The sequence below is a fragment of the Lagenorhynchus albirostris genome, chromosome 15, assembly GCF_949774975.1.
Source record: "Lagenorhynchus albirostris chromosome 15, mLagAlb1.1, whole genome shotgun sequence".
Taxonomy (NCBI): Eukaryota; Metazoa; Chordata; class Mammalia; order Artiodactyla; family Delphinidae; genus Lagenorhynchus; species Lagenorhynchus albirostris.
The window spans coordinates 37321103-37347449 of NC_083109.1; the positions used below are offsets into that span (position 1 = coordinate 37321103).

The 26347-nt window shown below is 41.4% G+C and overlaps 1 pseudogene; it reads left to right on the forward strand.

Moving 5' to 3' along the window:
• Positions 1–595: 595 nt before the first annotated feature.
• The window catches only part of LOC132506228 (thioredoxin-like protein 1), a 43321-nt pseudogene continuing 17569 nt past the window's right edge, over positions 596–26347 (forward strand).

Consider the following 26347-nt stretch of genomic DNA (forward strand, 5'->3'; position numbering starts at 1 on the left):
CTTACTTTGGCCAGTGGAACATGGACAGAAATGGCAGTGAGTCAGTCCTGAGCCTACACACAGAGGCAGCACACTTTCTGCTTGCTTCTCTTGTGCAGAGTTCTGCCACATCATTCCTCTGGCTACAGAAGAGTGAAACATGTATGGAACAGAGCCACCCTGGCAAATCAGCGAACCTGTGAGCATGACAATGCATGTTTATTATTAGCCATTGAGATTTGGGCTGCTTTGTTACATAGTATGGCTCAGTTATAGTTGACTGGTAAACGAGCTACCAGCCAAGAGGGAGCAAGGAAGGCTCTGAGAGTCTTGGCCACAGCAGGTGAAGTTTTCCGCAGGGGTGGCAGAATTTGTAGCATCATCATTGCAGCCATTCCTTATCCCTCCTTCCTTGCTTTCTGTAATTACAGCATCTAAAAAGTGAAATGCCCAAGTTTCCAGAATGTTTTACCGCTGGGCCATCTGAGCCAGTTCTAGTCAACGACATAGAAGTAGAGATTGGCAGGGGACTCCTGAGAAAACTTTTGCTGTTTGAACACAAGAGAGACTTCCGGTACCGCCCTCCTCCCTCCTTCCTGCCTCGGAGGCAGTCGCGATGCCTGAGTCCATAGCAGCCAACTTGCAACCAGGAGGTGAGCAGCATGAGGTTGAAAAACCAACAGCTTGAGGAAGGCAGGAAGAAGATGAAAAAATCCTGCGGCTTGGTGAGATTGCTGAATAGCTGAACCAGCAGCAACCAATGCCTATCTCTGGTTTTCTTTTAACGTGAGATACAATCAGTGTCCCTTTTGTTTAGACCCCCTGTCAGATGGGGTTCTGATATCTAAAGTGAAATGCATTCCCCGATGATATGCCTATTTTCTGGTTGGACTCGGGTCTGGCCCAGTCTGCCTACATCAGAAAGATGATGCTGCTTCTTCACTGGTATTGGAGGAGCTGAGATAGAAGGAAACTCCAAAGGTTGTAACCATTGTGGGGAAGGAAAGGGAAGCAGCAGTCTTAGCTTTTGACATCAGATAGGAGTCCCCTAGGAACTGAGACAGGGGAAGCTTTGATTACTTCTCTCTCTGTCCTGACCCATTTGATCCATTAAAATCCAACCCACCCATCGTTCTTAGCCTGTTCCATGAAGCTTTCTCGAATTCCATCCAGAATGACTCAATACTTTCTCTGAATTCCTCGAGTTGTTTGTTTGCTTGTTTATTTCAGCCTATGTGTGCCCCTCAGTTGACACATCACACTTGGCTCTGCATGAGTCCAGCTGTGTATGTGTCTTATCTTCCCTACAAGGATAGTGTCTTAGTAGCCCCTGCCGAATCTCTTGTAGAACCTAGTAGACACTGGTCGGCATGCATCAGGCCTTTAGAACTAGTGGTAACTATGAATCAAATAAAATGCGTATGAACTTGCTTTATAGCAAGCCTAGCATCACATCCAGGTTTGTGTGTGTATCTGGAAACCTAATTAGGGATTGGCAGCAAAAACAGTTCGGTTTAGGATACCCTCTACTATAGAGGAAGCAGATTAAGAAAGAAATGAGGGGACAAAAGAGAGGAGAAATAAAGAACAATCCAAAGTCACCTCCGAAGAGACCAGAGTCTGTATAATTTATTCCCTCTTGGGAATGTTCCTATCAGAAGTTCTGATGACAAAGAGTCAGCAACCTGGCATGGTTTTGCATTTCTATCCTGTGCCTTAAAATATATGTTGGGTCGTTTAGACTTTTTAGTGTCCACTTTAGTTAAAAAGAAGAGGGAAACTTTAATCTGGGCAGTGCCTGAACTCATAGTTAAGAAGTGGGGTGGTATGGTCTCGGACTAGGTTCCCCAGAAGCAGGGCAAATGGCTTATGTGGGAAGTGATTCCAGGAAACACAGGGGAGATTGTGGAAATGGCGGTGATGGGAAGGAAGCGAACATGGGTGGGTTAATGAGTAAGTTACACCTGTGTGTACCTGGATCTTGGTCCTGGCAGGGAGCTCTGCGTAGACCCCACCTCCAAATTGTTCCACTATGTAAAAAAAGTCACTAAACCAGTGTTGGAAGAAAATATTATTTTTATAAAAAGCTTTGGTTGGTAGGCTTGGAGTTACTTTTTTGGGTTCCTTATAATTGTCTAAACTTTACGTATTTTCCATGATGAACATGCATCACTTTTATAAGTTCCTCACAAAATCTTTGAGAAAACATGTCACTCATTACCAATAATGATTCCAAAATGATTTTGCTGACTTGACCCATCTGAGTCTCTGCTGTTAACTTCTGTTTAGCTCAAGGGTACCAGCTCCCAGGAGGTTAGCATCCTCAGCTCTGTCCTCCTCATTCCCCAAGATGTCCATGTCACACTCCCTCCCACCAGTATGCATTCATTCTTTTAAGAAAATATAGAGGCCCCGCTGTGTGCCGGGCACTGCCCTAGGCACTAAACAAAACCAGACATTGTCCCAGCCCTCATGGAAGGAACTGAGTAATAAAATAAAGCAAAATTTAAAGATTCTGTCTTTCAGAAGCACTGTGCAGGAGTGTTTTTTTGTGGGAATTCTATGAGGTCCCAGTTCTCCGGGAAACTATAGTAGGAGATTTAGATCCAACGGGGAAGCTGCCCTTAGGAAGTGAGGTTGAACCTAAGATCTGAAGGGTGCAGAGGAGTTAACCGGGCAAATGTTAATTGCATTTCTAATGTGCGCATGGGGTCATCACGTTGGGGTCTTGGGACGCTACGTTCAAACCTCTGTCCTCAAAGACATAGCCATCTAATTGTCAGCCTACAATCAAGTTTCCTAAAATAACAGAGAGAAAAAAAACCAAAACAAAACATTGTTGGATCAAGTCCCCCAGTGTCTATAGGAACATGTGAGAGTTCAAAGGAAGAGGCAATCAATAAGGCGAAGTAGACAGGAAAGCCGCTTTGGAGGAAATGTAGCTTGGGTTCAGGTTTTATGCCAGCAACAAGGAAAGGTTCCCACGGAAGGGGAACAGCACACACAAATGCTCAGAGAGCTCCATGTCAGGGATCCTTCTATTGAATGGTGAGATGACCAGCAAGATGAGAGTATCAGATAGGTATTAAGTGGAAGAGATGGCCTGTCCTTGGAAGCCGGGTAAAGATTCTTGGACTTGATGTGATGGGAACTAAGGAGCAAAGACTGCCAAAAGGCAGGCATTACCTACAGGAGGATTGATGTCGCTGACTTTACCCCTGGGAAGGAGGGGAGCCAGAGGGGCTGGCCACAGTGATCCAGACAGCAAGAGAGAGTCTGACAAGGAGGACCTTCTTCCTTGTATCCATGGTAAACTAGGATTTTAGAGGTTCACGGAATTTTTAGCTTCTGAAAAAGAAATTTCTATTAGAAAGGGAAGCATCATTATATTACTTGATAGAATTGGTCTCATCTCATTTATTTTATCCATCTTTCTCTTACAACCGAGGAAATATACTGAAGCCCAGCCAATTTCTTTCCTTTCCCAGAAGCTCTCCACAGGAAGGAGACCATATTTGCAAGTCATCTGGGACTCAGCCCTCCTGGAGCACACCCATGGAGTGGGAGACCCCACTCCTGCTCTAAGGAACACCTCTTCCTGATCTGCAACCTTCCCAACTCACAAAAGTTGCTGCCAGGGGCTTCCCTGGTGGCGCAGTGGTTGAGAGTCCGCCTGCCAGTGCAGGGGACACGGGTTCGTGCCCCGGTCCGGGAAGGTCCCACATGCCGCGGAGCGGCTGGGCCCATGAGCCATGGCCGCTGAGCCTGCGCGTCCGGAGCCTGTGCTCCGCAACGGGAGAGGCCACAACAGTGAGAGGCCCGCGTACCGGAAAAAAAAAAAAAAAAAGTTGCTGCCAGCCGTGGTGGGGTGGGAGCGAGGGCAGGAAGTATATGTCATGCTGACAAAGGGTCTTCATTGCTGGAGGGGGCTGCAGAGGCATAAGGGCGGGGCTGAGGGATCTCTTCCCTAGCAGAGGCTGGTGGACCAAGTGGTGCCCATTCTGCCCCATTGCTTCCCATGACCAGCAGTTCCTCTGGCTAGATCATACCTTTTTAGGCCATTTTCTACCATGTCCCCCTACTGAGATAGCCCCTCCTGTGTTCTAGATCTCTCCAGGAAAGGTGAGTTTCTAAGTTCTACGGTGTTTTGTCTTAGTGAACACTTAAAGGGCCTTTTGAGCAACAGTAGAGGAATCAGCTTTACCCCTGCTTCAGCGCACACTGTAAATCCCCAATCAGGACAGCGCTAGAATTTTCTATATGGGACACATTAACAGGTGGCAATCTGGAACTTCGTTCAAAACTCTATTTGCCTACAAACATGCTGTTTGTATTTTGATTTTATGTTTACTGGGGCAGCACATGGAAGTAATGGGGTACGACGGTCCACAGCTTCCAAGCTTGTTCCTGATACCACCCCTGAGCCCTACAACTAGGCTTCTTTTCAGTTACAGACTCTCATAAAAAGTCCTACACCCTCATCTGTACTTTCACACCAAGGACAGACAGAGACTTGCATGCAGAAATCATTTACAGTGAATAAATTGGTCAATTAATTATCTAACTTCCCTACAGAGCTGGCTACTGCCTTCTCGTGGGAAGGTGAACACCTGCTGAGAAGGTTCTCAGGAATCAGCTTATGCCCAAACACCCCACCCAGAACAGACCTTTCAGCTCCCTCCCTGGGGCTTCTCTCAGAAACAGGAGTTTTTCTGGATCTCTGACGCCCTCTAGTGGCTGTCTCAGGCTGTAATCCTGCCTAAAGTCGGCAGCCGTTCCACCTCCTCCTAAAAATACGACCAGCCCTGAATTTAAAAAGAAAGGAAGAAAAAACACATATCCTTTCTTCTGCTTCTCCTAAGTGCAAAAAAGAAAATTTAGGGATGTCTAGTTTCTGACACCGTCAAGGTTCACCTGGCCTCTTAACATTGCCCTGGTTGGTTTGTGTTTTAAAACTTTGATAGCATCTTGCTGCCTGCTCTGTACCCCAAATGGCTTTCCCCTTGCCCCCAATATATACTTTATTTCGTCTTTATGTTTGTTTCAGAGCATCACTGAGTGTCTTTTTCTCAAAAAAAAAAAAAAAAGAAAAGAAAAGAAAGAAAGAAACACAGGAATGGCTTAACTGTATCCTTTAAGTTGAGGAGGGCAGATTTCCCTGCCTGACACACCAAGGTGCCCTCGCAAAGCCTCTGCGTGATTCCAGGCTCCAGGGGCATCACAGTGAGCCTTGGCAGGACCAGGGATGCTGCTGTCTTTTTTGACTTTGGTAGTAGGTGTGGTTTGAAATTGGCTACATTGGTCATTTTTATGAATCGATTTTTACAAACCCATGGGAAGTGTTCCTAATATAAATAGCCTGCATTATTCTTGTATCACCTTCATCTGACCCCTAGGAGCGCTAAAGAAAAGCCCATCACACTTACCTGGGCTTCAGCCCGAAGCAGACAAATAAGCCACTGGCCAGGATGAGACTGGAGGAGGAGACAGCACATCTGCTGCCACTTCTATTCCCTTGGCTGAAAGGAAAAGACGAATATTTGCTGGGCTTGTTCTGTGTACTGACCATTAAGTATCTCATCTAGTGGGGCAGGTATGACCATCTCCATTTTACAGACGAGGACATTGAGACACAGAGTTAAATGGTTTTCCCAAGATCACATAACTATGTAAGAGGCAAGGTTAAGATTCAAACCCGGTTCTGACTCTCTTTAAGGCCCACTCTTTACCCAACTCTTGCCTCTTATCTTACTTAGCTTTGGGTTTCAGGTCCTTGCCTCAGAGTCTATGTGAATGGTGCCTTCTGGAGCTGAGCAGTGTGCAGCCTGCAGGTCTGTCCAGAGTGGCTCAAATTTGGATTGGCTTGAAACCCTCCCATGACCAGATTCTAAGCCTGGCCTGAAAACTAGAGTCTTGCTGCTCAAAGTGTGGTCCCCAAAACTGCAGCATCAGCGATACCTGGGAGCTTCTTAGAAATGCAAATTAGTGACCCCCACCCCAGACCCAGTGAATCACAAACTTCAAGGTTTGAGATTAGAAATGTATACCCAGCTCTTCTCAGCTTTGATGTGCACTCAGATCACCTGGGGGTCTTGTTGAATGCAGATTCTGATTCAGGAAGGCTGAGGAGATGGTGCTGAGCTTCCGCTTCTCTAACCAGCTCCCAGGCAATGCCAACACCGTGAGCTACATTTGGAATGACATGCCCCTAGATCAATAATTCTCAAACTTGAGTCTGCATTCAAATCACCTGGAGGGTTGGTAAAACAGATTACTGGGGCCCCATCCCAAGGAATTCTGATTCAGAGGGTCTGGGATGGGGCCCAAGAATTTTCTTTTTTAACAAGTTCCCTGGTGATGCTGGTATAGGGACCCTATAGAGAAACACCATTCTAGCCTATAAGAACTTCCTTCAGTTAGACAATTAACCCCATGCCTTTTGGCTTTGCATTTTCATGAGGCCCTACTTAGTCCTCAAATCCTGGCATCCTGGCATCTTTTTTTTTTTTTTTCATCCTGGCATCTTAGAGCTGAAAATAACTTCATAGACCAAAGGCAAAGCCAGGATGAAGCAGCCAGACTTACTCTATTCAATGTTGTTCCTCTGCATCCTGCTGGCTCTGAAGCTCCATAAATTTTCCAGCGTCTAGCAATTACAGTGTTTATGGTGAGCTCTGCATTTCAGGCCAGTTTTGTAAGCACTTCAATCCCTATCAGACACATATGTCATTGGCAAAATCCATAAAAACTCAGGGCCCTCCTACCTCACGGCTCTGTGAAAAGAGGGCTTTGGAAAAAACCAGCAGCCAGGCTGGCAGCCATGGTGGAGAGAAAATGCAGCAGCTAGCAGGCAAACCCAGACAAGGTGATTCAGCACAGAGGCCCTGGAACAAAGTAATAAACCAGGATACTGACGGCTACTGGCGCTCACATTCTGCGGGACAACCCTGAGAAGGTCATTTACTCTCTGTGCCAGAGAAGATGCTTTTCCTTAAGGTAAACAATACTCTCATTCAAGGAAATACATGCAAGAGGTGGTCTCATATAAGGACTTAGATCAGTTAGTTTCTGTTATCTGACGAATCACCCAATACTTAGAACAACCATTTATTAATGCTCATGAATATTTGAGAAAAAGTAGTACTGTATATTTTCTTGAAGCCTAGGCTTGGAACTGACATGCCATCACTTCCACCACATTCTATTGGCCAAAGCAAGACCCAAGACCAGTCCACTGCTGGATAGGAGAAGCTGTAACATCACATAGTAAAGATGTAGAGGAAGGTGGAGTTTATGGCCATTTTGCAATCTACCACAGAAGAGTTTTCTGAGTTTGGGAGACCCTGAGACAAAGATTCCAAAGCCAGTGGTTTCAATGGTTACTTGGAAAGTGAAGGAAATACTGGTAGGGGCGTAGGGTTTGAGACCCAGAGGAAAGCATCTGGTGAAGTGTGCGTAACCCGGCCAGCCAGCACTCTCATAGATGGAGCTGAATTCCACTGGAAAACTCTGGGAGTGTTGGACACCTGCCTTTTTGTTATCCTACCTGAGAGAAGGAGCTCAGATATCTATACATCAATTCCTAGCAGTCATTTGTTGAGGACTGCTCTTAGGGCACACGGGTTCCCCGTTACTTCAGCCTCCCAGACTGGGCAGAGTGGTCCCAGAGGTATGCAGGTCCTGGTAGCTGTGCACCGAAGATGTAAGTGTAGGGAGATATAGGGACACCAACAGTAACTCCTGCAGTGCAATGGTGATTAAAAAAAAGAAGAAAAAAACCCCTCAAGCTTTGGTTTTAAGTTCTTCTGGTAATAACATCTTTTCTTCCCTGTTTTAAAGTCTATTTGCTTTATTGAGGTGACGCCTCATTTCTTTTTCTGGCTTGGTTGGAACACTAGATAGCATCATATCAAGTTGTCCTGCAGCTCCAGAAACAAAATGGAACTGAACAATTCACAGCATGACTTGAGAACAAAGAGTCGTGTCTGCTGTAGCAGTGGTGGACCACTTCAGCTCTACCAAGAACATCACTCTGTCTGAACTTGCCCTGTGCAGCAACGTCACAAACCATGGGGGGCCAAAGCACAAAGGGCAGGCAGAGGTCACTGACATTTTCTAAGGTATGGGATTCCCAAAATCCCTGTAAGGAAGCAGTAGGGAGAATGAAACTTTCTACCCCCAGAAAGGTCTTTGAACTGTATGAAAAATGGGCTGAAAGGAAAAACACTAAACTTATAGTAGAGATTTATTTTGGGAGGTGGGAGTGGAGAGGGGATAGTAAATGATGTTGAAAGTGAGGGTTCAAGTTATTTAACATTTTATTTTAAATATTTACCACAAATGAGACAAAATGTCAGCATTGACCAATTCTTTGTAATAGATACTAGGTAGTTGCCATATCATCATCTCCTTTACTTTTTCTTAAATTTCAAAAAAGCGTGTTGGGGGCAAGGCGGGGTGGGGGCAGAGGATGTTCTCCTGTAATTAGCAAGGTCTGGTAGGCTTATAGAAGTAACACTGATCTGTTTCTTGAGTAACATTTGATAAATACTTCCCCTTACTGAATCTTCATTTCCTTGTTCATAAAATGAAGATAATAATAGTAGCAACATCAGGGGCTAAACCTCAGATGATATACCCTACTGCCCAGCGTGGTACCCCAAAGGAAATGATCCCTCAGAAAATGCTCACTGCTCCCTTTATCCCTCCCCTGATGCGCCGCATGGATTAGGATCCCCTCACATGGAGTCAAACAAGACAATTGGCTAGTTACCTAGATAAGGCTAGAAACAGAAAAATCTTAAATAAAGCCTTATCCTGACTCCTCTGAGTCCAGGGACAGCGTTGGTCTAAGAAAAAAGAAAAAGAAAACCCTTGCGGGAATGGCTAGAGAGAGACAACCCCCGCTTGTGGAGACAGGGATTCTGGAATTTAGCAATAAGTATTTTCTAAATTTTCTCAAGTCTTTAAAATCTTCTACCTTGAAGGGGCACTAACCTAGTTCTAGAACAGACCTAGATGCCTTGGTAGGACTTGTAAAGAGATATTTCTCCTTTGAGTGTAATGAGGATTCTTGATTTTTTTATACAAATTAGAGAAAGCCCATAGCCAGCCTTAACAACACAGAATACCATGAGGAGAAGAGAGAGAGAGGGACATAATGGGCCAGTAAGAGTGGAAGATATGGAATGTGATCTATTAAATGAGGAGTCAGAGCCTGACCTCTAGGAGAGAAGGCTTCTCTGGCCTCTCTACATCTTGCCTGGGAAGCTGAGGGAAGTCTTAGAAGGGAATGCAGCATTCCTCGGAATCTTGTTTTATCTGGGATTCTCTGAATCTGGAAAAGATTGTCCTTAAGCACAGACTGAGAAGCCATTGGTCTGGGCTTGCTCTGTGCAAGGGTTACAAATAATCTCAGTCTTCTCTACACTTCAGGGTCTGCAGGAGGGGTGTGTATGTGTGTGTGTGTGTTGTGTACAGGGCTTCCCATCCATTCTGTATCAGTCACCTATTACCACAACAGTGCTGCATAATAAACCATCCCAAAATTAGTGACTTGAAACAATAACTGTTTCTTTAGCTCATGAATCTGAGGCTTGCAATTGGGACTGAGTTGAGCTGGGATGTTCTGGTTTCAGTTGGGCAGACACTCTCTAAAAAGAAAGAAAATGCTAAAAGAAGAAACCCTAGAACATCAAAAATAAGGAAATACAGTAACCAAAATTATGAGTAAAGACAATAGAATTGCCTTTTATTCTTGAGACTTCTAAATTATATTTGATGGTTGAAGAAAAAATTATAACATTGTCTGATGTGGTTATCAAAGTAAGTAGAGGAAATGTTTAAGAAAACTATATTATGAACAGGAGGATAAATGGACATGAAGAGAGGTAAGTTCGTCTACACTTCATTCAAATGGGTAAAATGATGACAACAGTAGACTGTGATAAGTTATATATATACCTAGAGCAACCAGTAGAAAAAAACTACACAAAGAGATACACTGTTGATGAACACTACAGATAATTCAAATGCAATTCTAAAAAAAAAGTTTAAGTAACTCATATGAAGGCAAAAAATAAATCATAAATGGAAAACAGAGAATAAACAAAAGAAAAATAAAATGGCAAACTTAGTCCCTAATATATCAATAAGTACATTAAATTTAAATGATCTAAATATACCAGTTAAAAGACCTTGGCAGAGTGAATTAAAAAACATAATCCAAATGTATATCATCTACAAGAAACTCACTTAAAATATAACAGTACACACAAGTTGAAAGTAAAATGATGGAAAGAGATATATCATGCAAACAATAATCAAAGGAAAGCAGGAGTGGCTAATGAATGACAGACAAAGTAGAATTCAGAGCAAAGAAAATTACCAGAGTCAGAGAGAGAGATTATATACTGATGAGAGGGTCAATCCACAAAGACATAGCAATGCTCAGTGTGTATCCACAAGGCAACAGAGATGCAAAATATGTGAAGCAAACCTGATAAAAGTGAAAGAAGTATAATCCACAATTATAATTTCAGACTCCAACACCTCTCTTTTAATATTTGATAGAACAACTAGACACAAAAATTGGCAAAGATACATGAGAGTTCAACCACACCATCAACCAACAGGATCTAATCAACATCTATAGAAGCATCCCCCCAACAATAGCAGAGTACACGTTCTTTTCAAGTGCCCACAGAACGTAGAGAGACCATTTCCTGGGTCATAAAACAAACCTCAACAAATTTAAAAGAATTGAAATCATATGCAGTGTGTTCTAACACAATGGAATCAACCTAGAAATCAAGTCACTCTCCTTGTTCAAATTTATTTGTAAAATGAAATTGACAAAACCTGCCACAGTCACCTCCCAGAGTTGATAGTAGAGGCAAATTAACAGTAACTGAAGAAGAAACTTTACAAATATAAGAACCAAGTCTATATATAAATATTAGGCATTTGAAATCTTTCATTATATAAATAGATGCCTCAAAGTCCATCTCTCCTGGTAGTTCAGGAACATAATTACCTCACTAAGACTAACAGCTAATTTCATTTTCATCATCAGTCTTTAATCCCAGTAATATAATCAAAGAACGATACTGGACAAGAGAAGAGAAAAAACTGATCTCTTTTCCAGTCCTATAACTCACTCAAGAGCCAGGAATATGCCAACAGTTTCCCCTCCTGCTGCAAAGGATATTGTCAAATAACCTCTCCTAGTCTGTGTCATAGAGCACAGACCACTTTAAGATATTTTAATATCTTTTACTATTTTGGTTTGAAGAGATTGCACAGAGTTTATTCCCTGGCGTTTATGTGAGAGGAAAACCATTTGACTATTTATAGCCTAAGGAGACAGAAAGGATAAAGCACATTTTGGTTATCATTGCTTTGGGGACAGAGGGTAGGGATTATTTAATCTATTGGAAGCATTTGGAACTACTGGGAGGCTTTATGCAGCAATTAACTTTCAGTTATTCAAATAACTGGATGAGTTTCAATTATTTCTAAACTAGCTTTTTCAATGAAAGGATGTATAAGCTCATTTAACAGGAAATTTGATAGGAGTTGGTTGATCCAGAATCTCAATATTGTTATCTGGAGCTTAGGTTCTCTACAGTCCTTGGCTTTGCTATTCACATGGTTGGTTTCATTTTTTTAAGTTGTCCAAGGGACAATGGTGGATTCATCTGCCTTCATTCAATTATGGAAAGAGAGAATAGCTTGCTCTTAAAAGCAAGGCAGAACTTCCGCAGATGACACCAACAGCCCTCTCATCACATGTCATTGGCCAGAACTGGGTCACATGACTTTTCACAACCAATCACAGACAAGGGTGGGGTGAGATAACCCTTAATACAATCAGATTCACTCCTGAAGCTGATGGGATTCCTCTAAGTCATATGGGCTACACGAGGATGGGGCATCTGAAAAAGAGAGTTTCTGTTAGGAAGGAAAAAGGAGATAATGGGTGCTGTGTGGGCAGCTGGCACTCAGTAACTCTAAGTATGTTTCTAGGAGGAGAAAACTCAGACTATAACAATGAAGTGACCTGATTGTCTCACTGAACTGAAGGAGGCCACAGCTGGCAAGGCTTGATCCAGCAGATCAAATAATGCCATCAGGACCTGGCTTCCCCCTCTCTCTGCGCTCTGCAGTACTGGCCCCTTCCTCCACATAGTGGTCTCCTGCCGATGAAAAGCTACTGCAGATTTGAAGCTTGAATTGCTCAACATGGTGGGTTGGGGGAGCAGTGGAAGAAAGAAACCAATTCTAATAGTTCCAGTGAAAGACTCTTCCTTTTGCCAGAATACTCAAAAAATAGCTCTTCATATCTCATTGGCTTTGATGGGGGCATGCACCCAACCTAAACTAATTACTGTGGCCCTGCAGTGGAATAGTTTGTCTAGTTTAATTCCAATCATAATCTCTGTGTGTAAGGGTGGGCCAACAGCAGTAAACAACAACAACAACAGCAATAACAAAAAACACGCACTAAATCCATTGGTTTAACCCAGTAAGATTTATTTCTTGCATTCATTCAGTGTGGGTGGACAGTGACTCTAATCCACACAGTTATTCAGGAACCCATGTTCCTTTTAAATGCAGCTTTGCCCTGGACATCAGAGCGGATGTGAAAAATAAATGAAGAGGTGGAGAGAGAGACATGCTCTTGCTCCTCATTTGGCATCCACAGCCATGACAGAAATGTGACTTCATTCACTCCTGCGCTGTGACCACTTTGTCTTAACTCAGCCAAGGGGACTAAATGACATATTTCTGAGAACTCTGATGCTAAATGGTGAAAATATAGGGTAGGGTTTGACTTTTCTAATTTTGAATCTTTCTTCAAACTAACTGTGAAGCTTTATGTAAGTCAAATTCTTGGGCCCTTGTTTCCTTATTTCTGAAAGGGAATAAAGTTGTGTAACCTTGGACAAGTTACCTTATTTCTGTGTCAGCTTCCTCATCTGTAAACCCCTCATTTGAAGTCAATACTACTTTACTCATAAGGTGTATGAGTCTTCTAGGGCTGCCATAACAAAGTATCACAGAGTGGGTGGCTTAAGCAACACAAATGTATTTCTCAATTTATGGAGCCTAGACATCTGAGATCAAGGTGTCTGCAGGGTTGTTCCTCCTTGGTTTGAAGATGACCATCTTCTCTCTGTGTCTTTACATGGTCTTTACTCTGTTCATGTCTGTGTCCTTGATTGCCTCTTCTTATGAGGATACCAGTCATATTGGATTAGAACTTATCCTAATGACCTAATTTTACCTCTTTAAAGACCCTATCTCCAACTACAGACATTCTGAAACTGGAGGATAGGATTTCAACATGTAAATGTGGGGGAGGGAGACACAATTCAACCCATCATAAGTTGATATGAGGCTTAAATAATTTAGTACATGTTAGAGCTTAAATCTATATAGTAGGTATATGCACTTAACATGAGCTATAACAATTATCTTATTTTTTTACAGTAGTAGCAATACATGTAGTAGCAGTGGTATTTGAAGTAGTATTAGCATCCCTAGAAGCAATAAAGAAAAGGGAAAACGGCTCATTACAAAGGAAAGGGAAAGATACACTTTATTTATTTATTTATTTATTTTAACATTTTTTTGGAGTATAATTGCTTTACAATGGTGTGTTAGTTTCTGCTTTATAACAAATTGAATCAGTTATACATATACATATGTCCACATATCTCTTGCATCTCCCTCCCTCACACCCTCCCTATCTCACCCCTCTAGGTGGCCACAAAGCACCGAGCTGATCTCCCTGTGCTATGTGGCTACTTCCCACTAACTATCTATTTTACATTTGGTACTGTATATATGTCCATGACACTCTCTCACTTTGTCCCAGCTTACCCTTCCCCCTCCCTGTATCCTCAAGTCCATTCTCTAGTAGGTCTGCCTCTTTATTCCCATCTTGCCCCTACGTTCTTCATGACCTTTTTTTTACATTCCATATACATGTGTTAGCATACGGTATTTGTTTTTCTCTTTCTGATTTACTTCACTCTGTATGACAGTCTCTAGGTCCAACCACCTCACTACAAATAACTCAGTTTCGTTCCTTTTTATGGCTGAGTAATATTACATTGTATATATGTGCCACATCGTCTTTACCCATTCATCTGTTAATGGACACTTCAGTTGCTTCCATGTCCTGGCTATTGTAAGTAGAGCTGCAATGAACATTTTGGTACATGACTCTTTTTGAATTATGGTTTCCTCAGGGTATATGCCCAGTAGAGGGATTGCTGGGTTGTATGGTAGTTCTATTTTTTGTTTTTTAAGGAAACTCCATACTGTTCTCCATAGTGGTTGTATCAATTTGCATTCCCACCAACAGTGCAAGAGGGTTTCCTTTTCTCCACACCCTCTCCATCATTTATTGTTTCTAGATTTTTTGACGATGGCCATTCTGACCGGTGTGAGATGATATCTCATTGTAGTTTTGATTTGCATTTCTCTAATGATTAATGATGTTGAGTATTCTTTCATGTGTTTGTTGGCAATCTGTATATCTTCTTTGGAGAAATGTCTATTTAGGTCTTCTGACCATTTTTGGATTCGGTTGTTTGTTTTTTTAATGTTGAGCTGCATGATCTGCTTGTAAATTTTGGAGATTAAACCTTTGTCAGTTGATTCATTTGCAAATATTTTCTCCCATTTTCAGGACTGTCTTTTCATCTTCTTTCTGGTTTCCTTTGCTGTGCAAAAGCTTTTAAGTTTCATTAGGTCCCATTTATTTATTTTTGTTTTTATTTCCATTTCTCTAGGAGGGGGGTCAAAAAGGATCTTGCTGTGATTTATGTCATAGAGTGTTCTACCTAGGTTTTCCTCTAAGAGTTTGATGGTCTCTGGCCTTACATTTAGATCTTTAATCCATTTTGAGTTAATTTTTGTGTATGGTGTTAGGGAGTGTTCTAATTTCATTCTTTTACATGTAGCGGTCCAGTTTTCACAGCACCACTTATTGAAGAGGCTGTTTTTTCTCCACTGTGTATTCTTGCCTCCTTTATCAAAGATACATTGACCATATGTGTGTGGGTTTATCTCTGGGCTTTCTATCCTGTTCCATTGATCTATATTTCTGTTTTTGTGCCAGTACCATACTGTCTTGATTACTGTAGCTTTGTAATATAGTTTGAAGTCAGGGAGCCTGATTCCTCCAGCTCCATTTTTCTTTCTCAAGATTGCTTTGGCTATTCAGGGTCTTCTGTGTTTCCATACAAATTGTGAAATGTTTTGTTCTATTTGTGTGAAAAATGCCAGTGGTAGTTTGATAGGGATTGCATTGAATCTGTAGATTGCTTTGTGTAGTAGAGTCATTTTCACAATGTTGATTCTTCCACTCCAAGAACATGGTATATCTCTCCATCGATTTGTATAATCTTTAATTACTTTCATCAGTGTCTTATAATTTTCTGCTTACAGGTCTTTGTCTCCTTAGGTAGGTTTATACCTAGATATATTATTCTTTTTGTTGCAATGGTAAATGGGAGTATTTTCTTAATTTCACTTTCAGATTTTTCATCGTTACTGTATAGGAATGCAAGAGATTTTTGTGCATTAATTTTGTATCCTGCTACCTTACCAAATTCATTGATTAGCTCTAGTAGTTTTCTGGTAGCATCTTTAGGATTCTCTATGTATAGTATCATGTCATCTGCAAACAGTGACAGTTTTACTTCTTCTTTTCCAATTTGGATTCCTTTTATTTTTTTTATTCTCTGATTACTGTGGCTAAAACTTCCAAAACTATGTTGAATAATAGTAGTGAGAGTGTCAGCCTTGTCTTGTTCCTCATCTGAGTAGAAATGGTTTCAGTTTTTCACCATTGAGGACGTTATTGGCTGTGGGGTTGTCATATATGGCCTTTATTATGTTGAGGAAAGTTCCCTCTATGCCTACTTTCTGTAGGGTTTTTATTATAAATGGGTGTTGAATTTTGTCAGAAGCATTCTCTGCATCTATTGAGATGATCATATGTTTTTTCTCCTTCAATTTGTTAACATGGTGTATCACATTGATTGATTTGCATATATTGAAGAATCCTTGCATTCCTGGGATAAACCCCACTTGATCATGGTGTATTATCCCTTTCATGTGCTGTTGGATTCTGTTTGCTAGTATTTTGTTGAGGAGATTTACATCTATGTTCATCAGTGATATTGGCCTGTAGTTTTCTGTCTTTGTGACATCTTTGTCTGGTTTTGGTATCAGAGTGATGGTGGCCTCATAGAATGAGTTTGGGAGTGTTCTTCCCTCTGCTATATTTTGGAAGAGTTTGAGAAGGATAGATGTTAGCTCTTCTCTAAATGTTTGATAGAATTCACCTGTGAAGCCACCTGGTCCTGGGCTTTTGTTTGTTGGAAGATTTTTAATCACAGTTTCAATTTCAGTGCTTGTGATTGGTCTGTTCATATTTTCTATTTCTTCCTGGTTCTGTCTCAGAAGGTTGTGCATTTCTAAGAATTTGTCCATTTCTTCCACGTTGTCCATTTTATTGGCATACAGTTGTTTGTAATAATCTCTCATGATCCTTTGTATTTCTGCAGTGTCAGTTGTTACTTCTCCTTTTTCATTTCTAATTCTATTGATTTGAGTCTTCTCCCTTTTTTTCTTGATGAGTCTGGCTAATGGTTTATCAATTTTGTTTATCTTCTCAAAGAACCAGCTTTTAGTTTTATTGATCTTTGCTATCATTTCCTTCATTTCTTTTACATTTATTTCTGATCTGATATTTATGATATCTTTCCTTCTGCTAACTTTGGGGTTTTTTTGTTCTTCTTTCTCTAATTGCTTTAGATGTAAGGTTAGGTTGCTTATTTGAGATGTTTCTTGTTTCTTAAGGTAGGATTGTATTGCTATAAAGTTCTCTCTTAGAACTGTGTTTGCTGCATCCTATAGGTTTTGGGTCATCCTGTTCTCGTTGTCATTTGTTTCCAGGTATTTTTTGATTTCCTCCTTGATTTCTTCAGTGATTTCTTCATTATTAAGTAGTGTGTTGTTTAGCCTCCATGTGTTTGTATTTCTTACAGATTTTTTCCTGCAACTGATATCTAGTCTCATAGCGTTGTGGTCTGAAAAGATACTTGATACAATTTCAAGTTTCTTAAATTTACCAAGACTTGACTTGTGACCCAAGATATGATCTATCCTGGAGAATGTTCCATGAGCACTTGAGAAGAATGTGTATTCTGTTGTTTTTGGATGGAATGTCCTATAAATATCAATTAAATCCATCTTGTTTAATGTATTATTTAAAGCTTGTGTTTCCTTATTTATTTTCATTTTGGATGATCTGTCCATTGGTGAAAGTAGGGTGTTAAAGTCCCCTACTATGATCGTGTTACTGTCGATTTCCCCTTTTATGCCTGTTAGTATTTGCCTAATGTATTGAGGTGCTCCTATGTTGGGTGCATAAATATTTACAATTGTTATATCTTATTCTTGGATTGATCCCTTGATCATTGTGTAGTGTCCTTCTTTGTCTCTTGTAATAGTCTTTGTTCTAGAGTCTATTTTGTCTGATATGAGAATTGCTACTCCAGCTTTCTTTTGATTTTCATTTTCATGGAATATCTTTTTCCATCCCCTCACTTTCAGTCTGTATGTGCCCCTTGCTCTGAAATGGGTCTCTTATAGACAGCCTATATATGCTTCTTGTTTTTGTATCCCTTCAGCCAATCTATGTCTTTTGTTTGGAGCATTTAATCCATTTACATTTAAGGTAATTATCAATATGTACGTCCCTATTACCATTTTCTTAATTGTTTTGGGTTTATTACTGTAGGTCTTTTCCTTCTCTTGTGGTTCCTGCCTAGAGAAGTTCCTTTAGCATTTGTTGTAAAGTTGGTTTGGTGGTGCTGAATTCTCTTAGCTTTTGCTTGTTTGTAAAGATTTTAATTTCTCTGTCAAATATGAATGAGATCCTTGCTGGGTAGAGTAATCTTGGTTGTAGGTTCTTCTCCTTCATCACTTTAAATATGTCATGCCACTCCCTTCTTGCTTGCAGAGTTTCTGCTGAAAGATCAGCTGTTAACCTCATGGGGATTCCCTTCTGTGTTATTTGTTGTTTTTCCCTTGCTGCTTTTAATATTTCGTCTTTGTGTTTAATTTTTGATAGTTTGATTAATATGTGTCTTGGCGTGTTTCTCCTTGGATTTATCCTGTATGGGACTCTCTGTGCTTCCTGGACTTGATTAGCTATTTCCTTTCCCATATTAGGGAAGTTTTCAACTATAATCTCTTCAAATATTTTCTCAGTCCCTTTCTTTTTCTCTTCTTCTTCTGGGACCCCTATAATTCGAATGTTGGTGCATTTAATGTTGTCCCAGAAGTCTCTGAGACTGTCCTCAATTCTTTTCATTCCTTTTTCTTTATTCTGCTCTGCAGTAGTTATTTCCACTATTTTATCTTCCAGGTCACTTATCCATTCTTCTGCCTCAGTTATTCTGCTATTGATCCCTTCTAGAGAATTTTTCATTTCATTTATTGTGTTGTTCATCACTGTTTGTTTGCTCTTTAGTTCTTCTAGGCCCTTGTTAAAAGTTTCTTGTATTTTCTCCATTCTACTTCCAAGATTTGGGATCATCTTTACTATCATTATTCTGAATTTTTTTTCAGGTAGACTGCCTATTTCCTCTTCATTTGTTTGGTCTGGTGGGTTTTTGCCTTGCTCTTTCATCTGCTGTGTGTTTCTCTGTCTTCTCATTTTGCTTCACTTACTGTATTTGGGGTCTCCTTTTCACAGGCTGCAGGTTCATAGTTCCATTGTTTTTGGTGTCTGTACCCAGTGGCTAAGGTTGTTTCGGTGGGTTGTGTAGGCTTCCTGGTGGAGGGGACTAGTGCCTGTGCTCTGGTGGATGAGGCTGGATTTTGTCTTTCTGGTGGGCAGGTCCATGTCTGGTGGTGTCTTTTGGTGTGTCTGTGGCCTTATTATGATTTTAGGCAGCCTCTGTGCTAATGGATGGGGTTTTGTTCCTGTCTTGCTAGTTGTTTGGCATAGGGTGTCCAGCACTATAGCTTTCTGGTCATTGAGAGGAGCTGGATCTTGGTGTTAAGATGGAGATCTCTGGGAGATTTTCACTGATTGATATTATGTGGAGCTAGAAGGTCTCTTTTGGACTGGTGTCCTGAACTTGGCTCTCCCACCTCAGTGGCACAGCCCTGACACCTGGCTGGAGCACCAACAGCCTTTCATCCACACGGCTCAGAATAAAAGGGAGGAAAAAAAAAAAGAAAGAAAGAATAAGATAAAATAAAGTTATTAAAATAAAAACTAAGAATAATTATTAAGAAAAAAAATTTTTAAGTTAAAAAAAACACAAAAATCAGACAGAACCCTAGGACTAATGGTAAAAGCAAAGCTATACAGACCAAATCACACATAGAAGCATACACATACACACTCACAAAAAGAGAAAAAAGGGGGGAAAATATATATATATCATTGCTCTGAAAGTCCACCTCCTCAATTTGGGATGATTCTTTGTCTAATCAGGTATTCCACCGATGCAGGGTACATCAAGTTGATGGTGGAGATTTAATCCGCTGCTCCTGAGGCTGCTGGGAGAGAGTTCCCTTTCTTTTCTTTGTTTGCACAGCTCCTGGGGTTTAGCTTTGGATTTGGCCCCTACTCTGCGTGTAGGTCACCTGAGGGCATCTCTTCTTTGCTCAGAAAGGACGGGGTTAAAGGAGCAGCTGATTCAGGGGCTCTGGCTCACTCAGGGCGGGGAGAGGGAGGGGCACGGTGTGTGGCGTGAGCCTGCGGCAGCAGAGGCCAGTGGGACATTGCGCCCGCCTGAGGCGTGCCATACGTTCTCCCGGGGAAGTTCTCCCTGGATCACGGGACTCTGGCAGTGGCAGGCTGCACAGGCTCCTGGGAAGGGAGGTGTGGAGAGTGACCTGTGCTCACTCACAGCCTTCTTGGTGGTGGCAGCAGCAGCCTTAGTGTCTCATGCCCGTCTCTGGAGCTCCTTTAAGCAGTGCTCTTAATCCCCTCTCCTCACACACCAGGAAACAAAGAGACAAGAAAAAGTCTCTTGTCTCTTCGGCAGCTCCAGACATTTCCCGGACTCCCTCCCGGCTAGTTGTGGCACACTAGCCCCCTTTGCACTGTGTTCATGCCACCAACCCCAGTCCTCTCCCTGGGATCCGACTGAAGCCCGAGCCTCAGCTCCCAGCCCCCGCCCGTTCCAGCAGGTGAGCAGACCAGCCTCTCGGGCTAGTGAGTGCTGGTCGGCACCGATCCTCTGTATGGGAATCTCTCCACTTTGCCCTCTACACCTCTGTTGCTGTGCTCTCTTCTGTGGCTCCAAAGCTTCCCCGCTCCGCCACCCACAGTCTCCGCCCGTGTAGGTGCTTCCTAGTGTGTGGAAACCTTTCCTCCTTCACAGCTCCCTCCCACATGTGCAGGTCCCGTCCCTATTCTTTTGTCTCTGTTTTTTCTTTTTTCTTTTGCCCTACCAAGGTATGTGGGGAGTTTCTTGCCTTTTGAGAGGTCTGAGTTCTTCTGCCAGCATTCAGTAGATGTTCTGTAGGAGTTGTTCCACGTGTAGATGTGTTTCTGATATATTTGTGGGTAGGGAGGTGATCTCCGCATCTTACTCTTCTGCCACCTTGAAGCTCTCCGAAAGATACACTTTAAATAGAAGTGAGATGCACGAGGATAGTATTTGTATCACAAAATTGCAGTTTCCCAAAATATTTCAGAATTTGTACAGAGACACAAAAGACCCCAAATCGCCAAAGCAATCTTGAGAACGAAAAACGGAGCTGGAGGAATCAGGCTCCCTGACTTCAGACTATACTACAAAGCTACTGTAATCAAGAGAGTGTGGTACTGGCACAAAAACAGAAATATAGATCAATGGAACAGGATATAAAGCCCAGAGATAAACCCACACATATATGGTCACCTTATCTTTGATAAAGTAGGCAGGAATGTACAGTGGAGAAAGGACAGTCTTTTCAATAAGTGGTTCTGGGAAAACTAGACAGGTACATGTAAAAGTATGAGAATATAACACTCCCTAACACCATACACAAAAATAAGCTCAAAATGGATTAAAGACCTGGGCTTCCCTAGTGGGGCAGTAGTTGAGAGTCCACCTGCTGATGCAGGGGATGCGGGTTCGTGCCCTGGTCCGGGAAGATCTCACATGCCACAGAGCGGCTAGGCCTGTGAGCCATGGTCACTGAGCCTGCGTGTCCAGAGCCTGTGCTCTGTAATGGGAGAGGCCACAACAGTGAGAGGTCCGCGTACTGCAAAAAAAAAAAAAAAAGGATTAAAGACCTAAATATAAGGCCAGAAACTATCAAACTCTTAGAGGAAAACATAGGCAGAACACTCTATGACATAAATCACAGCAAGATCCTTTTTGACCCACCTCCTAGAGAAATGGAAATAAAAACAAAAATAAACAAATGAGACCTAATGAAACTTAAAAGCTTTTGCACAGCACAGGAAACCATAAACAAGACCAAAAGACAATCCTCAGAATGGGAGAAAATATTTGCAAATGAAACAACTGACAAAAGATTAATCTCCAAAATGTACAAGCAGCTCATGCAGCTCAATAACAATAAAACAAACAACCCAATCCAAAAATGGCCAGAAGACCTAAATAGACATTTCTCCAAAGAATATATACAGATTGCCAACAAACACATGGAAGAATACTCAGCATCATTAATCATTAGAGAAATGCAAATCAAAACTACAATGAGATTTCATCTCATACCAGTCAGAATGGCCATCATAAAAAATCTAGAAACAATAAATGCTGGAGAGGGTGTGGAGGAAAGGGAACACTCTTGCGCTGCTGGTGGGAATGTGAATTGGTACAGCCACTATGGAGAACAGTATGGAGGTTCCTTAAAACACTACAAATAGAACTACCCTATGACCCAGCAATCCCACTACTGGGCATATACCCTGAGAAAACCATAATTCAAAAAGAATCATGTACCAAAATGTTCATTGCAGCTGTATTTACAATAGCCAGGAGATGGTAGCAACCTAAGTGTCCATCATTGGATGAATGGATAAAGAAGATGTGGCACATATATACAATGGAATATTACTCATCATAAAAAGAAACGAAATTGAGTTATTTGTAGTGAGGTGGATGGACCTAGAGTCTGTCATACAGAGTGTAGTAACTCAGAAAGAGAAAGACAAATACCATATGCTAACACATATATATGGAATCTAAGAAAAAAAATGTCATGAAGAACCTAGGGGTAAGTCGGGAATAAAGACACAGACCTACTAGATAATGGACTTGAGGATATGGGGAGGGGGAAGTGTAAGCTGTGACAAAGTGAGAGAGTGGCATGGACATAAATACAGGACAAAACATAAAATAGATAGCTAGTGGGAAGAAGCCGCATAGCACAGGGAGATCAGCTTGGTGCTTTGTGACCACCTAAAGGGGTGGGATAGGGAGGGTGGGAGTGAGGGAGACGCAAGAGGGAAGAGATATGGGGACATATGTATATGTATAACTGATTCACTTTGTTATAAAGCAGAAACTAACACACCATTATAAAGCAATTATACTCCAATAAAGATGTAAAAAAAAAAGAAAAAGAAAAGAAAAGAAAAAAAATTCCAGTTTCCGTGGCTGTGTAACATATTGTGTCAAAATGTGGTGGCTTAAACCAACAATATTTATTTTCTTCAAGAATCTGCAGTTTCAACAGTGCCCAAGAGAAACAGCTCATTCAATTTTATTTGTCTTTAGCTGGAGCAGCTCAAAGTCACTTTCTTGTCAATGCCAGCTGTCAGCTGGGATCTCAGTTGAACATCTATATAGGGTCCCTTCACGTAGCCTGAGCTTCCTCACAGCATGGTGGCTGTGTTCCAAGCACCCTGAAAGGAAGTGGAAACATAGTGCCTTTTAAGACCTAGCCTCAAAAGTCACTCAAAATGGCTTTGGTTGCATTCTACTCATCAAGGCTTTCATAGACTGTCCACGTTCAAGAGAAGGGAACATGAACTGATGGAGGATGGAAAGTTCTGGAAAAGTATGTGGTCCTGGAAATATTGTTATGGTCATTTTTGAAAAATATAATCCTCCACTCATCCCTACATTCCCACACAGAGAACCTCCTTCTGGGTTGGATCCTTATACAATGTTGCTCAATTCCCAGGAAATAGAAGATAAAATGACACACTTGGTAGGAAACTTTTAAGAGCTTTGTAAAAGAGAACCCCTGAGGGCTTCCCTGGTGGCGCAGTGGTTGGGAGTCCGCCTGCCGATGCAGGGGACGTGGGTTCGTGCCCCGGTCCGGGAGGATCCCACGTGCCGTGGAGCGGCTGGGCCCATGAGCCATGGCCGCTGAGCCTGCGCATCCGAAGCCTGTGCTCCGCAGCGGGGGATGCCGCGGCAGTGAGGCCCGCGTACCGCAAAAAAAAAAAAAAAAAAAGAGAGAACTCCTCAAATACAGGTTTGGCGTATAGCACAATCCTCTTCCAACTAGGCACCCATAGAATGCAGGTTGATTTTCTGATTTCCCAGATGTTTTTTTTTAATGATTCTAGACACAATCATGTCCCAACCCTGCACAGGGAATTCAGACTTTCCTTTGTAAAATGAAGACTAGAGATAAGAAGATCCACAATGCCCTTATCAGCTCTAATATTCTATGGAAACAGGAGAAAAATAGAATGAATTAAGAAAATTTAAAAGCACTATGCTGAGTCCATCAAAGGGAGAAGCCGAGCTGTTGCTTGCTTTATATTTGAAGGCTGTGCATGGTTTTCATGATGGCAATAATAATTTATTGACAAAATGCTTTTATTGAATTGCCTTTACTGAAGAGGCCTTGCATGGTTTTTCACCAACTTGCTACAATTAAAAGCAGCAGTAAACAGAGCCTTTCTATTTAGATTGAAAAGCAACAATTAAGCTTGCTCAGCTATAAATAGGAGGCAGCTTCACATCTACCACCCCAAATGCACACATTAAAGACTCCAGTCCCAGATGCCCCCAATTTATTTCCACAGGACAAACCAATAAATTGTCAAACCCTGACCTGAAAGCTGACAATTTCTTAGAAAATGGAAGTAGGTAAATTATGCATAATTCTAGATAATTACTGGGATGTCCACGAGGCCAGGAAATCAGTACCCGTGCTGGAGATCTAAATTTACAGGCATCTAATTTTTTCATTTTATCATTATCAAACCATGTTTTGCCTTGGGTGGCTGTCAGGGCTGGCTCTCCTTTGCCTGAGAGGCATAGATGAAAATAATGAATTTAAGAGTTAGGGAAAGGAAGATAGAAAATAAAAAGTTCTTTCACAAGATTCTCATTAGTTCGAGTAATTCAGTAAAGAGACCAGAACATGGGCAGAGTTGAATACTTTTTAATAAAAATAAAACAAAACTGCAAGTGCCACTCATCCCATCTATAAACTATAGATACTGAGTTTTCAGAGATGTGAAGGCATTTGATTCAACCGCCTCATTTTCCGCCTCATTTTCCGCAGGAGGAAACCAGAGGCTTAGGAAGCCACATGTATTGTCCAAGGTCACAGAACTTGACAGTGGCAGAGCTGGAACACAATAGCTTTCCTGACTGCCACCTCAATGTCCATTGAATGGAAAAAATTGCCCTCCTTTCATTCTTTTCAGTACAAAAGACTAGATTAATGAGACCGAAGTGATAAAAAGTCCAAAGGGTATCATACTTCTTTGAGTGCAAGACAGTTTTCAAAGGCAACAGGATTTTCCCACTTGGAGATACTGGGACTCCTCTGCTTCTGTATCCCCCAGTCTAAGCCAAGAGTTGCCAATTTCCAAAAGCTCCAAAAAAGTGATTTTCCAAAAATCTGTCTTGGGGGAATCACACCTTTTTGAGACTCATGAGTCTTGGTTTTCTGTTTGCACATGCCCTGTGTCTCCCAGTGAGTTACCAACTGCCTATGACTTCCCTCCAATATGTACTAGGTATTCTTTGTTGCCCCCTTCACCTTCTCTAACAAGTTCTGTGCCCTAGGGGAGTGACATTTATGGACTCATCAATGGTACCCTAGTTCTTTGGCTACCACTGAACTTGGCTATATGGCAGGGGGTGGGGGAAGGGACACAAACAGGAGACTGGATAGCAAGAGGATAAAGAAGCCAAAATTTGTAATCTCCCATCTCACTTCCTGCAGAGTGAAGCAGAGTTGCCCAGCCAAGCCCATCCCAGATTAGCCAAACCCCAGGCAAAGCCCAAACACGTGAATGAGAGTAAACAACTATTGTAGTAAACCACTCACTTTTCAGGGGTAACTGTATTATGCAGCAATAGCTGACTAATACAGAATATGACATCTAAAAAGAAGACTTTTAGACAATATGGCCATTCTAAAAACTAAGATAAACATCTGTGAAAGCCAGAAATGGAATTGAACAGAGGAGTAATTGGGATTGAGTTTACAGACTCACTGAACTCCAGATCCAGAAGCCAATGGAGAAATCTGAGTTCCTGTGGGTAACAAGACTAAAAATTTCACAAAGGAAGTAAGAGGCTCACTCTTCAAACTCACTGTTTGAAATCAGAAGCAAGTTTGAGGTTTCCTCATACATTAAAGAATGCTGAAATAAGCTCTTAAAACCACTATTTGAGCTACCATTTATATAAAGCAGGGAAGCTGTAAGAAATGAAATCTTTCATCCTGGACTTAGGCTTAACAATCTGCTGACTTGGTTGCTGAATATGTAATGACTCCAATATCAGTGTAGGTTGCTAGCCCTGAACTACCAATATAAGACCTGGTTTTGGAATTACTGTTCTTGGGAGGTGGTGGAAGAAATCAAATATAAATATGCAGGACTGTGAAACAAGGGGTGGAAGAGAGAGAGAAAAAGCGTGCAACCTCTCTGTCTCCATTCAGTAATAAAATTCCAAAACATATGAGAAAATAATGCTAAGAAAGACAGCAACAACTGGAAATAAATTCACTCTAGATGAAATGGAAATAATTGCAGAGATTATTACGCACAGATCCCCACTGAAATAACTACTAAAGAATTTTAGGCAGAAGGAGAAAACATCTTGAGAGATAGGTTGGAGTGAAATATAGAAACAATACTTAGTGTAGAATTTGGTGAAATATGTTGATAAGTTTAATTTACTATTGACTCTTTAAAAAAGAATGGTATTTTCCCACATAACTAGATACAATTCAAGTAATGTCAAGGAAAATATAGAAGAGGGAGGTGTTCATTGTGTAATTAAAGCATATTAAGTTCTTGGGTTATTTGGGAGGAGGGTAGAGATACTGAATAACTTAAACTTTGTTATAAAATTTTATACTTAAGTAAATATGTGAAAATTTT